The 18,243-nt window shown below is 36.7% G+C and overlaps 2 non-coding genes across 2 annotated transcripts; both read left to right on the forward strand.

The window, feature by feature from the left end:
• Nucleotides 1–1,111: 1,111 nt before the first annotated feature.
• TRNAD-GUC (transfer RNA aspartic acid (anticodon GUC)) lies at nucleotides 1,112–1,183 on the forward strand. Its single transcript has one exon. It is a non-coding gene; the product is annotated as a tRNA-Asp (tRNA).
• A 15,765-nt stretch (nucleotides 1,184–16,948) lies between these two features.
• Nucleotides 16,949–17,020, forward strand: TRNAD-GUC (transfer RNA aspartic acid (anticodon GUC)). The gene has a single exon. It is a non-coding gene; the product is annotated as a tRNA-Asp (tRNA).
• Nucleotides 17,021–18,243: the final 1,223 nt, after the last annotated feature.

The following is an 18,243-nucleotide window of genomic DNA, read 5'->3' on the forward strand; positions in this document are numbered from 1 at the left end:
GGGTTGATGAAAAACAAAACCCGCAGCCTCTTACTCAGAATCAAGATCCACTGACTCAGACTCAAGAACAAAATCAGCCTCTGACTCAAACTCAAGAAGTACCACTGACTCAGACTCAACATCAAGAAGATGGAAATTAAGCCTCTGAATCAACCTCAACATTAAAACTCAAGATCAACCTCTGACTCAGACTCAAGAACAGCCACTAACTACAATTCTTTCAGATAAATTCAGAATTCATGGATCTATAAATGGTAAAAACTTCAAGCATATTATTGGATGGTTATGGGTATGGATTAATCAGAAAGTCGAAAGGGATTAATGGGGGGGATTGTTCATTTTGATGAAGACAATAATAATGTCAGATGATTAAATTGAAGCTTTCACATTTTTAGGTACATAGGCCATCTACATTTCTAGCTAGGTTATTTTACATTCTCAAATTCTCTATTGTTGCTTACTATTTTTCTTCTTTGAATTCTTCCATGTAACAATTGAATCTTTTGTATTCAAGTACTCAATAACATACCACCATTTGAGATATTCTATATAACCTCAAAATTTGATTCTATTTTCGCCCTAAATGTCACTTGAAATGGTTTTCAAAGAAAGTGGCAAACTACTTGAATTTCTTAAAAATTATTACTGTCCTTTGTTTATTTGAAGGAGTATTGAAATGGTTCCTACCGTTGACTGACTTGTTTCCCACGCACTTGTAGTATTAGTCTGCTGGGGTCGAGAGGAACGAACTATATGGTCGTTTGATCATGTACTCAGCATCTTCATATTTGTTTCTACTTGCTGGTTCCAATCCTTGTTTCTACTTAACTGAGCCAAGTACAAGGAAGTTGTGAGCCTAATCCGTTGTCGGAAATCTTTAAAAGCAAATTAGGACCTGCATGTACCATAGATTGATAGTCTCTTTAATTACCGAAGAGGGATGTACGTGGTCGATCAAAAGTTTAGGGGCCTAGGGCGTACTCTCCAACCACTCTCTCACTCCCCCTTTCTACCTTAGGTATCCTATAGAAGCTATTCACTAATCAATATTACTGCAACAGATATTAGTGATTTAAAGGTATATCCTTTTGATAATGGTGAAGTTAACAGGGTCGTTGTAGTATAGTGGTAAGTATTCCCGCCTGTCACGCGGGTGACCCGGGTTAGATCCCCGGCAGCGGCGTCTTTTTTAGTGTGGTTTTTCGATTCCGTCTGTCTTTTCACTATTTTGAGTGACAATATTAATATGAGTGTACATGTCAAAGGCTCATCCTAAAGTTGGGCTGATGGAGCCATGTAACTTGGCCACACGGAATTGTTTGTTAGAAAGGTTGTGAGTCTTAGACACTCAATTGCAACTAAAGTCGAATATCGAATAACACGAAGATGAACAACTTTGTAGATAGATTTACACTTAGAGATGAATTACTTACAACTTCTTCTCTCTAAATAAGGAGATAACAATTATGAACAACCTCTCTCTTATTCTAGGAGATATACTATCAATTCTCTCTTACCAAAGGAAAGACAAGTATTTAGAAGAAACTAAACTCTCTTTCTAATACTAACTCACTTTCTCTTCACTTGGCTTACTTATGAGATGGAATGGATGGGATGAGAATGGGATGATTTGAGTTTCTACTCTTCATCTCCTTTTATAGTAGGAAGTGTGAGATATGGTGTAGACACCTCACCACATGAGGTGTTTCATTAAGCTTGGATGTCCTCTTGAGAGTTGAACACCTCAAAAGAGAAAAGACTTGTCATCTAGATTAGGTGTCTCATTCACAATAGGTGATTCATGTTGCTTGACACCTCACATTGTAGTTGACACCACAAGCTTGTTGATGCCACCTCAAGCTTCAAACAAAGTAGCTTTATCTCATCACCATTTTCAACATTCTCCCACTTAAAGTTACTTTTGTTTGTAACTTCTCCATCCTATCTACTTCGCTCTTATGCTGCTTACGTTTTCTGCTAGGCCGATGGAGGATCGACACCATATAAACTTGTTACTGTCTACTGGCTTTGTTAATATGTCTGCTAGGTTCTCTTTTGTATGAATTTTCTCCATACTAATGCTTCCTTCTTCCACCTTCTCACGAACAAAGTGATATTGAACTCGTATGTGTTTCGTCCTCGAGTGAAATGCTGGATTCTTTGCCAAGTGCAAAGCGCTCTGACTATCACAAAACAGAGTTACCTTCTCTTGTTTGTGTCCAAGCTCCTCCAATAACATTTGCAACCAGATTGCCTCTTTGCTAGATTGTGTAGCTGCCACGTATTCTGCTTCCGTCGTAGAAGTGGCTACGATAGACTGCAGTTTCGAAACCCAACTTACTGCTCCTCTAGCAAGAGTAAACACATACCCTGTGGTGGATTTGCTTTTATCAAGATCACCTGCATAATCCGAATCAACATAGCCTCTAACAAGAAAGTCTGGTCCTCCATAACATAATGCAGCATTTGAGGTACCCTTGAGATATCTCAGGATCCTCTTCACCGTATTCCAATGCTCTCTACCAGGATTTGCCATGTACCGACTAACCGCTCCCACTGCTTGTGCAATGTCTGGTCTTGTACATACCATGGCAAACATTAGGCTACCCACTGCTGATGCATACGGTACTCGAGACATCTCCATCTTCTCTGCTTCACTGCTAGGACACATACTTGAAGATAACTTGAAATTAATAGGAAGAGGGGTAGAGATTGACTTACTATCTTGCATATTGAAGCGTCGCAAGATTTTCTTCAAGTAGTTTTCTTGAGAAAGCCAAATCTTCCTATTACTTCTGTCTCGGTGAATTTGCATCCCTAGAATCTTGTTTGCTGGTCCCAAGTCCTTCATTTCAAACTCCCTAGCCATTTGAGCCTTCAAATTTTCAATACGATCTTTGCTGGGGCCTGCAACCAACATGTCGTCTACATACAACAGCAAAATTATAAAATCACCATCACCAAATCTCTTGTTGTAAGTACAAGGATCTGCATTAAGTCTGTTGTATCCTAGGCTCGTAATGAAGGAATCAAATCTCTTATACCAACATCTCGGCGCCTGTTTGAGACCGTATAGAGATTTGTTCAACCTGCAAACCAAGTTCTCTTTTTCTTCAAAACCTTCTGGTTGGAGCATATAAATTTCTTCTTCAAGTTCTCCATGAAGAAATGCAGTTTTCACATCTAACTGCTCCAAGTACAAGTTATATGTAGCGCACATCGCCAGGACTACCCGAACTGTTGTAAGTCGTACAACAGGTGAGAATATTTCGTTGAAGTCAATACCTTCTTTCTGAGCGAACCCTTTCACTACTAGTCTAGCACGATACCGCTCCACTTGGTCATTGCTATCCCGTTTGATCTTGAAGACCCATTTGTTTCCGATAGCTTTCCTTCCATGTGGTAGATGAACAAGATTCCATGTATTATTTTTATGGAGAGCTTCTATTTCTTCTTGCATTGCCGCCATCCATAGAGAAGCTTCTTGACCTTTTATAGCCTCATGATAAGTTGAAGGTTCTCCATCTTCCATTAGCAGACAGTATGCAATATTCCCTTCCATAAAATAATCTGAGTGCCAAGCTGGTTCTCTCCGCTCCCGAGTTGACTGTCGAATTAGTGGAGTTTCAGTCTCAGCTTCTTCTTGATCTTCGTGCTCTAGTTCCGCTTCAGAAGAATTTTGATCTTCTTGTTCATTTCTAACATGAACTGTACTAGTCTCTGGTTTCTCCTTCGAAGTGCTATCATTTGTATGTACTTTGTCTTCTGTAAATATCACGTCCCTGCTGATTATTACCTTGTGGGCAGTGGGATCCCACAGGCGGTACCCCTTCACACCATCAGCATACCCTAAGAAAATACATCTTCTAGATTTCGAATCTAGCTTTGATGTTTCTTGGGCGTTGTACATCACGTACACTGGACTTCCAAACATATGTAAGCGAGAATAATCAGCTGGTTTACCTGTCCACATTTGCATTGGCGTCTTCAGATCAATTGCGGTTGATGGAGACCGATTGATCACATAGCACGCGGTCTTGACTGCTTCCGCCCAAAACGATTTGTCCATTCCTGCAGCTCTCAACATTGCTCTTGTTCTTTCTAACAAGGTTCTGTTCATCCGCTCTGCTACTCCATTTTGTTGTGGAGTGTACGCCACTGTGAACTGTCTTTTAATGCCTTCTTCTTGACAAAAGGTATCAAACTCAATACCAGTATATTCTCCTCCATTGTCTGACCTTAAACACTTGATCTTCTTCTCAGATTCAAGCTCTATTTGCGCTTTGAAATTTTTGAAAACTGGAAATACATCTGCCTTCCTCTTGATTGGAAACACCCAACATCTCCTAGAGTAATCATCAATAAAAGATACAAAGTATCTTGCACCTCCTAGGGATATAACCGGTGATTGCCACACATCAGAGTGAACAAGTTCTAAAATAGTCTTGCTTCTAGCATTTGAACTACTGAACTTTAACCTGTGCTGCTTACTAGTAACACAATGCTCACAAAATGGTAAAGAAACATTTTTGAGCCCTGGAAGAAGGTTTTGTTCGACGAGAATCTTCATACCTTGTTCTGATATGTGACCGAGTTTTTGGTGCCAAAGATTTGTTGACTCTTCTATCGAACTTGTTGATGCAACTGAAACTTCTCCCTCTTGTTGTGTTTCTCCTTGAAGCATGTACATATTTGCAGCTATCTTTTCCGCTTTCATGATCACAAGTGCGCCTTTGATCACCTTCATTTTCCCACCTTCAATATGGGTTTTACATCCGAGACTATCTAATTGTCCTACAGACAATAGATTTTTCTTCAAACCTTTAACATGTCGTACCTCCTGGATAGTGCGAACGGTACCATCATACATCTTCAGTTTGATGCTCCCAATACCAGCAATCTCCACAACATGATCATCTCCCATGTACACAGATCCTCCAGAGGTGGGTTCATATTGATGGAACCATTCTCTCCGAGGGGTCATATGCCATGTGGCTCCTGAATCCATTAGCCAAATTTCAGCAAAATTTCTTCTGCCTTCATGAACTGTTGTTGCCTCGCTGTATAAAATTTCGCCTTCATCCGAGGTACCTGCTACACAACCCTGAGCGTTTGACAGCTCAGAACTTTTTCCTTCTTTCTTCTTGAGATTCCAACACTCCCTTTTGTAATGCCCTTTCTTTCCACAATAGTGACACTTCACATTCTTCTTACTCCTTGATTTTGATCTACTCTGCTTTTGACTCCCACTTGAGCCACGTTCCATTGATCGCCCTCTCATCATCGTCAAAGCTTCAGCATGTTGTGAGCTTTCTTGTCTATCTTCTTTGTTTTTGCGTCGATTTTCTTCTTCAAGAACTGCAGCAGCAATATCATCAAAGGACAGAACTTCTATATTGGTGGTAATATTGATGATGAGTTGATCATATGAATCCGGTAGACTTTGAAGTAGAATTTCCCCACGTTCAACCGTGTCCATGTTATGCCCTATTGATGTAAGTTGAGAGAATAGAGTATTAAGGGTGTTGATGTGGTTTGTTACCGTTGTTGACTCCATCATTCTAAGAGTGTAGAGTCGTCTCTTCAAGAAGATTTTGTTGTGTAGTGATTTGGTCTCGTACAACTTTGTTAAAGTATCCCATATTTCTTTTGCTGACGTCTTCTCAGCTACACTTGATAATACTCCATCGGCTAGTGCTAGGTGTAGATTAGCAATAGCATTGCCATCTATCTCGTTCCACTTAGCGTCATCAAGCATATCAACCCGCCTATCTTCAATTGCCGCCAGACAATTATCTTTTCTCAAAATTGCCTTCATCTTCATTTTCCATAATGAGAAATTATTCCCATTGAATTTTTCTATATCGTACTTTGCCGCCATTATTTTGGTGTCTTCTTCCACTAACCAAACCGACAAGAACCTGGGCTCTGATACCACTGTTAGAAAGGTTGTGAGTCTTAGACACTCAATTGCAACTAAAGTCGAATATCGAATAACACGAAGATGAACAACTTTGTAGATAGATTTACACTTAGAGATGAATTACTTACAACTTCTTCTCTCTAAATAAGGAGATAACAATTATGAACAACCTCTCTCTTATTCTAGGAGATATACTATCAATTCTCTCTTACCAAAGGAAAGACAAGTATTTAGAAGAAACTAAACTCTCTTTCTAATACTAACTCACTTTCTCTTCACTTGGCTTACTTATGAGATGGAATGGATGGGATGAGAATGGGATGATTTGAGTTTCTACTCTTCATCTCCTTTTATAGTAGGAAGTGTGAGATATGGTGTAGACACCTCACCACATGAGGTGTTTCATTAAGCTTGGATGTCCTCTTGAGAGTTGAACACCTCAAAAGAGAAAAGACTTGTCATCTAGATTAGGTGTCTCATTCACAATAGGTGATTCATGTTGCTTGACACCTCACATTGTAGTTGACACCACAAGCTTGTTGATGCCACCTCAAGCTTCAAACAAAGTAGCTTTATCTCATCACCATTTTCAACATTGTTGTCTCTTGAGGTGGAAGTTACTAGCTTTCCAGCATGGGATTGTTTGCATGCACATAGTTTTCGACAAGTCTTAAGTAATTTCATGTTTATCATATCAGATTTGACAGATAGAAAACGTTCAAATCGTTCTAGTTAGTTGTTCAAAATAGTTCCGTCTTTTGATCTGATTATGGCTAGTGTGATAAACATTAATGGTTTACAAAGACCTTTACTTATGAACTTAATCCAAGGATAATACACTGATATGGTTTTAAGATTACCCTTTGTCCCTATTAATCTAGGTTGGTTGTCTTCTTCAACTATTTCCCTCACATCTTTCTCATGAACATATGGATGTAAGGGTGGGAAATTGGGCGGGTAAAAGCACCTATGGGTAGTGATGCATCCGGGTTGGGCGGGGTCTGATAAATTTTCTGTTCGGCTATTAGTGTATTTAGGCAGAACTTTGCTAATAATCTCTCGTTCTCCAAACCCGTCCATGTCCACCAAATACAAGGACACATCTTTTGCACCCCTATTTCCAATAAGGGAAGTTTTAAGGCGCCTCATGTAAGTGTTAGTGCGGCTTTCCGGTTATTGGTGCCTTGGTGCCTCCCATATTCCAGAAAATTGTCAAAATCGTCTCTTTAAAAACAGACACTCCCACACTTCTTTTCAATTTAAAAACGGTGGGCTTGTGCCCATTTAATTACGATTCGACTCAAACCAACCAAAGAGGTCGAGAACTATTGGATACAAGTTAAAATCAGTGGAGTCATGCCGAATATTATTATAAATCATGGCTCAAGTCCGCAAATAGACTTGCTCCTGATCCACAAGAAACACCACGGTAGCTGCTCGGACTAATCGAAATTTTCGCCTCAATATTGTTCATCTGTGTCCGGTTAATCTATTCGGACATGTCGGGCGCTGGTTGGTCGGGCTTCGGGTATGTAAAAACAAAAGACATACACAAAGGCGAAAATTTAAAATTTACTGAAGTAACAAAGTTATAGTTAGAAGAATATAACTTAATACAAATGAAAAAATTTAGTCGATTATGTCATGATTTGGCGGACACTTCGGTATTTGAGTCGAGTATTCTAGTATGAAATATGTTATGATAATAGGGGTTTGCTTTGACCGAAATCAAGTAATCCTAAAGAAGCAATAGGAAATAAAGAACAATCACACATAACACAAGAGATTTACGTGGTTCGGTTGGTGAGACCTACTCCACGACGACAACGGCGCGATGATTTCCACTATGATAAGCAAACAAGTTACACAAGAGATTCGTGAGAATTCGACTCCCTTCATCAGGTGTTTAAAACCGGATGTGTAGCTCAATAAGAGCTCAAGGAAATTACATACTTGACTAAAAGGAGAAAAGATCCAAGAGGGAGCAGAAGCAAGTAATTGCTAAGGATGCTGAATTGGATCAAAGTCTTCTTTTAGACACTGATCTAGCTTAGAAACTTAATAAGTGTTATTATGTTCTTCTAGAAACATCTAATATTTTAAACCAGTGCTAAATTAACAAGGTCGGTTCTAGGCGAACTGAAACGTTAACAATGATACTATAGACTACAATTAAAGGATTCAAACCGGTAAACTCTGGTTTTGTCATTGTGTCAAATTGACATAAGACACATAAGGAAGATCCAATGGTATGGACTTCTAAGTCCAATGATTTAGAATCATACGACACATGTGAATTTTATTCAAAAGGACTATTTGACAAAGTCACCTTTTAGAAAGGAAGATATGACTGGTGAACTAATAGTCTTCATGCATATTGATGTATGTAAAACTATTAATACACTAACTAGAGTTAACCAGAATCCACTTGAGCGAAAATATAAGTCATTCGATTGGATCGAGATGATGAATATTTAAGTCAAGAATTTGATGACCATCAAAGAAGTTGAGATATAGTTTCTCACCTTTCTCCAACAAACACATCATATGGGTGATAAGTCTAGTGGGAGTACTCGAACATGTTAGACATGAGTCGGTTAATGATGGGTATAGGCCAATCTTCCAAACACTTTCGGGGATAATCCTACCTAACCACATTCCGTCTAAAGCTGAAAGACACCATATGAGTATGGATTTGGAATGGTTCCAAAGCGGTCTTTTCTGAATGTCTGAACTTGCGAAACTAACCTAAAGGGTTTACGGGTAGTTTGCACATAAGACAATGTATTTATTTATGGGATTAAGAAACATAGGGGCTTATTCTACAATCCATCAGAGAATAAAGAGTTTGTTGCTCGTGATGTGTCTTGCTTGAAATAAGAGCAATTCCAATAAGACAAGTGGGAGAAATTTAAGATATCGAAGAAATTCGATAAGAGCAATAAACTGACAATGGTATGACAAACCAATGGTGGTATACGAATGTCAGAAATTGCGGTTCCTATCTATTCTAGCCGATAGATATGGAAATAGAGGTAGAGATAGTAGATCTCGGAGATCCTTCCGCATAAGTCGAATTAGATTCGCAGGAGAGCCCTCTAGGAGTTGAGAGCGTCTCCAATTTGTTCAAACCCCTCGTAATCCTTGAAGGCTCATAGATCTGTCTCAGGGGACTAAATCCTACTGAAGAAGAGATGAGCTACCTACAACTATGAAGGAATCACTCTGAAATATGGCTTGGAGTCATAAGATCAGAATGGAATCCACGTCTGAAATCAAGTTTGGAACTTAATCTATTTTCTTAAAGGAATAGTTCCTGCTAAAATAGGGTTTTCAAAGAGTTTGAAAAACGAACAAGGATGGAAACATTAGTGTTTCCCAAAACTAGACTAGAATATAAGTCAAAGAGTTCTTGGTTTAGACCATGAAAAGACCAAGTCTCAAGTCACGATGCTTAAGACCATAATGATCAATCACTAAGCAAAAGAATGTACACATGACACATTCCGAAGGAGAGTTGACCATCCTGAAAGCTAAGTGACAATTGCAAGCTTTAGAAATCCATCGAAGGATTGAAGCATGCAAGTGGGAGTATGAATCTTCGATTCTGAAAAGTAATCAAAAGTTGGTTTCTTTAAGAAATTTGGGTATTGACAATCACTACTTTAATAATCAAAACAATAGTCTTCTAGCTATAGATTCTAGAACTCTTTTCACTCATTCATGTGGTAAATCTCTCACAAAAGCCAAGCCACTGGTTTTAAATATATTTCATTGTTTAATCCGGTTTTGGTCCATTCAATTGGTGGTACCCAAAACCCATCTTATGCCATACTTCAAAGAAATTTTCTTTTCTTTTCTCCTCTCTTTAGATCTGTTTAGAGAGAGAGAGGAGAGAAGAAATTTTTTTTCTAGAGAAAAAGATAAATTTTTTTTTTTTATGTTTGAAGGCTGCCGGCCGGAAAATTGATCGGCCGGTGACCTTCGCCGGTGAAGACGATGAGGCGGCGAGAAGATGAGGTGGCAGAGAGAGGTGATGAGATGTAGGAGAGAGAGGTGATGACTAGTTAATGGTGTTATAACGGTAACTGAAAAAGGGAGTCATCTGAGTATTTTTGATAAAGTAGGGGGTTAGGCAGGAAACCAGTCACAAAGTTGGGGCTATTTGGGAAATAACCCTAAAAACACGTCCACATCGCGGTCAAATTTTGAAAAAACTTCGTCTTTTAGTGAAAAATGAGTCATTATGTCATCCTCTAAGTAACTGTGCATCTCCCTATTTGTAAACGATGTCATAGGTAAGAAAAGAACATGAAGAGAAACTAAATTAACTATCACACACAAAGACCCAGGAACGACTAAAGTACCACTACTGTCTGTAATTATCTTAAACCCTAGACACAATCCTTAGGGTTTATGAACCTAGAGCTCTGATACCACTTTGTAACGTCTCAAATCCAGATTTTCACGTCGGCCGTCATGAAAACCTAAACTTAAAGCATTTCTCCGCAGAACAGCGAACATAGACGATATAGTCATCAAAGAGACAAATAACATCGAACATGACGCTCAATAGTGACAATAAATCAACTAACAAAACTATACCACGTTTCCAAAACTCAAATGATATCTCTAAATCATCGACACATATGTCGGACAAGATCAAATAAAAGTAAAAAACTAGAACTTAGGAGATGCAACTCCAAAACTACCTAAAGAAAGAAAGAAGACTGCTAAAAAGACTCCTCCAAGGGATAACTACGACTCAAGTAGGTGGCACTTTCCGATTTTCTTGTCCTAAAAAATAATAGGTTGGGTCAGACCCGAACAAGTAGATTTAGAAATCCTTAAAGCCTTAATAGACAATTTCAAGAGCTACCAAAACAAATACACAACTCCATAACATATAAAGGTGTTCATAATAAGTATTCAAGTGTTGACGGTTAGAATAAAGTATACCATATTTGTAACAAACAACGGAAAGCGATATGATAAGTTGGTGTCCACCGAGGGAAATCAGATCCTTCATCTGAACCCTCCCCATAGCGCTGATCCCATACGCTCTATACCTAGGTCGCACCTCTTACACTTTTGCCATGTGAATCCGTTAGTCGTCGCAATAAACATCCGGTAGAGAGGGTCAAACTAACTAAAAAACTCCCACAATCCTCCACCAACTCCATCACATCACACAACATTAATAGCATCACACCACAACATACATAAATCGAAATTATATTCGACAATATATTATGACCTACTAGTGTTATACCGATAACGTTTTACAAGTAGTGAAATATGTATGATAATAACTTACAATTCTCCTATCATATTGAATTCAAACACATGTTCATGTATCTACATAAAGGATAGTGTCTATTAATGAGAGACATCTAATAATAGGAGTTATATGTTAAAATCATGGTAAATAAAGAGGTTTAACCCTAATTATTATCGTAGTAAATGAATGTAGCATGAGAATATTAATAAAGATTGTATGGTTCATAAACTATATGACTATATCATTAGAGCAAATCCTTCAAAATCTAACACAGATGGAATTCAAAGTGACCTAATAATTGATTTTTGTAGAAATGATAAATCTACTACTTTTAATGTATATATTTGTTTCAAGAACCCTAATCTATGTTCAAGTAATACCAAGATCTAGGGTTTGTAGTGTCATCTAGTTGTCTAGGTTTTTCTACGAAAATAGCTATTCAAGCCATAGAGAAATAGAAATCTGCCTTAATCCAAAACAAAGCAAGTCCCACACCAACAAGATCAACAAAGAAAAACCACCAAAATCCCTTTTTCTTCCTCTAGCTTTCTCTCACTAGAAAACCCAATGCCTCTCTCTCTCTTTAGCTCATGGTTGTTCTAGAAAAGATGAAGAGAAAAAGTGAGTTGCTATTTGGGAAAGTTAACCGTGAAGCTAAAATCTAGGCAACTCAAGTGGGACTAGTTGTGGGGCCTTACTATAGGCACCCCTTTCTAACACTCAAGGGTGTTACGCTTTGTGGTTGGTTCATTATCATGTGTCGGTTACAGTTTTATCTAAACGAAAGAATTGTACTTTTTTGTTTGTAATTAAAATATTGTACTTTGTTGTTCTTTTTTGTTTGTGTTAAGGGAATTAAAATATTGTACTTACATAATAGAAAGTTTTGTTTTGATAAATGCCGATCGAATAAAAATTTTGTGTTATATAATAAAATGATCTCTGAATTTAGCTACGTATCCTATTAAGCAATAACAAAAAGGGTCTGTGGGTATATATACCAAAATAATATTCAAAAAAGGTTTATGATCCAATCTTCCCAAAACATGGATATTTAGTCCTTTTACATTATGGACATAATAACCCATTCTTTATGAGAGAACTACCGTCCATGTCCCTCCTACAAAAATCACGGGATTTTTAATTTTCCAGGGTGAATTTGGAATGTTTCTAATGTGGGCGTGATTTAGGGGATTTAAAGCAACTAACGTATAAATCCGAAATTGATTTTTCTCTATCTTCTGACCGTTTTGGAAAGCAAGTCTATTTCCAAATCAATTCAAAACAAAAATCGTAACCAAATCAATTTTCTCTCTCTTTACAGATTTGGAAACCAAATCAATTTTCTCTCTCTCACTATGTAATTTTTTTTCGATTCAAATCAATTTTCTCTCACTTAACTTTCAGATTTGGAAATAGTATATTTTCTAGGATCAATTTAGAGTGATTTGGGGGTTAATATACAAAACATATATATCACTTTCTCTCACTTAACTTTCAGTTTTGGAAAGAGTATATTTTTCTGGGAACATTAAAACAACATATGTTTTCGTTTTTACTCATACATAAATAAAATAATACACAATTTATGTGCACTTATACGTAAATTATATACATAATGGTAAGAACATGAAGATATACGTAAATTATATATACTTTATTGCAAAGTACACGAGATTTGATAGTAAAGCGAAGTATTTCTACTAATGCAATGAGTACTGTTTTGGTGTTAAAGCACGGGTAATGTTTTATAAATTACCCATAATTTACTATAAATTGTGGTAATTTACGATAAAGTACATGTACTGTAAATTCTGTTATGAGTAACCAAACGAAAGAACAAATGTTTCATAATTCGTACGGATTGAAAACCAGATCTGAAAAAAAAAAATGAGAATATCATTAAGCTTAAACTACAAATCTAAAGATATCTGCTATGATGATTGATTGCAATAATGTCAAACTCGAGTTGAAGGATTAAACATCAAGATCAAAAACATAAATGAAATTTTAAGAGAGAGAAAGAAAATAAACATCAAACATTCGATTGATGATTGATAATCTGATCTCACGAAATATCAGAAATAACAGAAGATTAAACATAGATCTAAAGAAATATGATATTATCACTGGATGCAAACATAACATACTAACTTTGAAGGAATCATTGAATAAGGAATAAACATAAAGATTTTGAACAGTTATGAAAATTTTAGGGTTTTAGTTATGAATCATTGAATAAGGAATAAACATAAAGATCTGAAACAGTTATGAAAATTTTAGAGAGGGAAAATAAACATCATACATTCGAAGTTAACGAATTAGTAAACAGATCTTATAGATATGTATCATAAATCTGATACGTTTTATAATAGAGCGAAATAATTAGGATTTTAGTTATAAGAAGAAATATTAGATATTAACAATGGTGTTTATAAAGATTTCGAAAGTATTAAACCTGATAAATGATGAATTTGGGCAGCAATATAATGTAGAAGAAGAAGATTTTCTGAGTTTAATGGAGGTTTGTCAACTAAATCAGTTTTAGAAAGATCAAATAAAGAGTTTCCGTTACTGAAAATAATGAAGATATCCTTACTTTGAACAGAAACATGATTGGAGACAAATATGGGAGATAATAATGAAGATATCCTTACTTTGAATAGAAACATGATTGGAGATAAATATGGGAGATAAATATGGAAAAAGATATGCATAGATTTCGAAGATAAATCAGTTATAAAATATGGAAAGGTTAAATTGGGGATTATGAAATACTCCCTCCGTCCCAAATTAAGAGTCCCGTATTGGTAATCCAACTTATTTTCATAGTTTTTGTCCTTCCAAGTTTACCCTTATTTATTTGATAACTTTTGTTAATGTAATGCATGGATTATCAATCAAATTTGACCATTAGTCATTTAAAGTAACTAGATTAATCTAAAAGAAAGAATTTGTTTATTGGAAAAATCAATTTTTGTATTGGAAAGTTTCAAATGTCTTAACTAGCTTAATTAATGCACCACATATGAAAATATTAAAGAAAGGGTATTCATGAAAAAGTAAGGGATTTTATATGATATATTAGGAATGGGACTCTTAATTTGGGACATCCCAAAAAAGAATAGTGGACTCTTAATTTGGGACGGAGGGAGTAATATTTATTCTAGAGATTTGTGTTTTCTCTCTAGATGAGACCAAATGGACTAGATATCCATTTATATTATTTTTTTGGTTTTAAAACCCTTTATAGGATTAGAGAGGATTACATCTACTATTAGGACCCGTTTTTTGGACTATAAGCGCAAAAATTCAAACAAAAACAACGACACATTGCAATACGGAGGCACATAAGTCAGTGCATCTTGTGGTTCAATCTTTTTAGTTAACGTCCGTTGTGATAGATCTTTGTATTTTACATGTTTTTTCCCTACCATTCTAAACTCAAGGACTATATTGTAACGTTCATCTTTGAATGTAAAATTTATTAAAAAAAAAAAACAACCTCAAATAAATGAGGAAAACCGTTAGAAAGGACAAAAGGAAAGATAATTAGTTGGTTAGGGCAGTTAGAAATAGTTTGTTAGTTACTTATGGTAGTTGGAATAAGATGGAGTATTATATAAAGGCATCCGAGTGTGAGATTTTGAGAGAACCAAACTGAACTGATCAATAGATTGAGAAACAGAGAGGAATAGGAGAAAGAAATAAAAGAAATCTAGAGAGAGAGAGATAAAGAAAGAATGAAGAGATCAAGAAGAGAGAGAAATGAAGAAGATGATCATGATCGTGATGATCTTCTATCACAATCAACAACTACCCCTGAATCAAACCCTGACGATCTTGAATCAACAGCTGATTCAAAACCGAGTTCCTCTCCTGATCAGTCAATTCCTAAAAGGGAAAGATCAAATCCTTTTACTCACGATCTCAGTGGGTTCCGATATTCACAATGCCTTGAGTATATGCTCGAGGTTGCTCGGATTTTTAAGGATAGTGGTCGTCCTGATATAGTTGAAGGGTTGTATTTTATTGTCGGGAAATATCGTAATGATAAAACCATTGATGCGCCAAAAGCTATTCAGATGATCAAGAAATTGTTCAGTGGTTATCATCACAACTTTATTTTGGGCTTCAATACCATCTTGCCTGATTATTATAGGATCACTCTTGACCAACTAGTGACTCAGACTCCGAATCAAGATCGACATCAAGAACCAGTGACTGAGATTCTAAATCTAGAACCACTGATGGAGACTCTAGAACAATATCAGCCTCTGGCTCAAACTCAAGAACCAATGGTTCAGACTCAACATCAACAACCAGTGACTCAAACTCAACATCAAGAACCACTGACTCAGACTCAACATCAAGAACCACTGACTCAGACTCAACATCAAGAACCACTGACTCAGACTCAACATCAAGAACCAGTGACTCAGACTCACCATCAAGAACCACTGACTCAGACTCAAAGGGCAGGATCAAGTATTCTTGGTCTCAATTGGGAAAGAACTTCAGAAGCCATTGGGTATATGCTGGAGGTAAAACGGGCGTTTGAGGTTCTTCAACGCCCTGATCTATATCAAGAGTTTCTCAATTTTACGAGGAAATATTATATTGATAAAAGTATTGATGCACCACAAACTATTGTGAGGGTGAAGGAATTTCTCAGAGGTCAACCCGACCTTATTTTGGGCTTCAATACCTTCTTGCCTCCTAGTCATCATATCACTAATGAGCAACTGACTCAGACTCAAGAACCACTGAGTCAGACTCAACATCAAGAACCACTGACTCAGACTCAACATCAAGAAGTACCACTGACTCAGACTCAAGATGAAGAAGATGAAAATTAAGCCTCTGAATCAACCTCAACATTAAAACTCAAGATCAACCACTGACATATTGGATGATTATATATGAAGTATAATCTTTGAAAAAATGGGTCTGGTTTAATCAGAAAATCGAAAATGGGGATTGTTCATTTTGGTGAAGAGAATAATAATGTCAGATGATGAAATTGAAGTTTAAACATTTTTGGGTAGGTAGGTCATCTACATTTCTAGCTAGGTTTATTTTACATTCTCAAATTCTCTGTCATTGTTGCTCTTACTATTTTTGTTCTTTAAATTCAAGTAGTCCAGAACACACCACCATTTTAGATATTCTATATATCCTCAAATTTCGATTTCCTTTCGCCCTAAATGTAAATTGAAATGGTTTTCAAAGAAGATGGTAAACTACTTGAATTTCTTCAAAATTGTTACTGTCCTTTGTTCATTTGAAGGAGCATTGAAATGGTTCCCACCGTTGTTGTCCGTTGTGTTGTCCGTTGACTGACTTGTAACCCACTTGTAGTGTTAGTCTGCTGGCATCGAGGGGAACTATGATCCTTTTATGTACTCATCTTCATCAGTTTCTACTTTCTGGGTAGTTGTGAGCCTAATTAACCGTTGTCGGAATTCATTCATAACATCTTTAAAAACAAAGTAGGACCTGCACCATAGATTTGATAGTCTCTTTACCGAAGAGGGCGAAGAGGGATGTGGTGGTTACTCTCCAACCACTCTCTCACTCCCCCTTTCTTCCTATAGAAGCTACTATTCACTAATCAATATTACTGCAATAGATATTAGTAATTTGAAGTTATACCCTTTTCATTTCCATTCTTGTTAGAGAACGTCCTATAGTTATATTTCACAACCTTGATCATAATCTAATTAGGTAGTAAACTCAACAATGTCGTTGTAGTATAGTGGTAAGTATTCCCGCCTGTCACGCGGGTGACCCGGGTTCGATCCCCGGCAGCGGCGTCTCTTTTATTACCTTTTTAGTGTGTTCTCTACCGACTAAATCCATCAGTGCTATGAATAGTTCATGCCAACAACAAAATCTTATACTTGTCTAGCTTAACCTTAGTGACAATATTAATACGAGTTTAGTGAAGACTGGTAAAAATTGTACATGTCAAAGGCGCATTCTAAAGTTAGGCTGATCGAGCCAAGTACCAGTGGAATTGTTGGAAAGCGTGGGGTTGTGTGCATGCACATATTTTTCGACAAATCTTAAGTAAGGATCAAGAACTAGTGAATCGGACTCAAGATGAATGTAGAATCTAGGGTTTCGGCTGAGAGAAGAGAAGAAGAGATGAGGGCAAAAGTGATTAGGGCAAAGTGAAAAGAGAGCTCTTATATGGTCAGCAGAAGTCATGTCTGGTCCAAGCTTGACCGTCAACAAAGTCTAGTCTGGTCCAAGCACCAGTCAAGCAAGTCAATACAAAGCAACATCTGACTAAGTCAATGACAATTGACTCAACTTCTAAAGGCACCTGCAATAAGAAATCAAGAATAGAAGTTAGTTGTTAGTTTTTCTGTTAGTTAGTTTTATTAGTTAGTTTTATGATAGTTAGTTACAAAACTAATCTTCCTATTCATCTCTATAAAAGAGAAATGTAAAAACAGAAATCATTCATATTGAAATAAAATAGAGAAGAGAGAAGTTCTTACATGGTATCAGTTTGGTAAATAATTCGATCCATTGCTAGGGTTTTCTTCTCTCCATCTCAAGAACATTCAATCCAAATCTCGCAAAAATGAAGAAATTCATGATCAAAATCCAGTTAAAATAGATCAAAATCAAGTAACAAAGATCAAAATCAACAACAAAGATCAAAATCAACAAGTTGTAAGTGATTCAGATTCACTTACTGTTTTTTCAGACTATCTCTCCATCTTTCTCCTGGTTCTTTACTCATCTCTTTATTCTCAATCATGGCATCCTCTAATCAAGGTAATCTTCCTCCAATTTCTGCTGTTACTAGCTTTATAACAAAGAAGCTAGATGATACTAATTTTTTAATGTGGAAGGATCAAGTAGAGACTCTACTTGGTACATATGATCTGTTAGGGTTTGTAAATGGCACAATAGAAGAACCTCCTACACTTAGAATGTTTCATGGTGTAGAACAAGTTAACCCAGATTTTCAATCTTGGAGATCAAAAGAAGGGTTTGTTAGGTCTTATCTCAAGAGTACCCT

Source organism: Eschscholzia californica, unplaced genomic scaffold (assembly GCF_041429995.1).
Source record: "Eschscholzia californica isolate CP2 unplaced genomic scaffold, dmEscCali1.0.p SCAF_6, whole genome shotgun sequence".
NCBI classification, from domain to species: domain Eukaryota; kingdom Viridiplantae; phylum Streptophyta; class Magnoliopsida; order Ranunculales; family Papaveraceae; genus Eschscholzia; species Eschscholzia californica.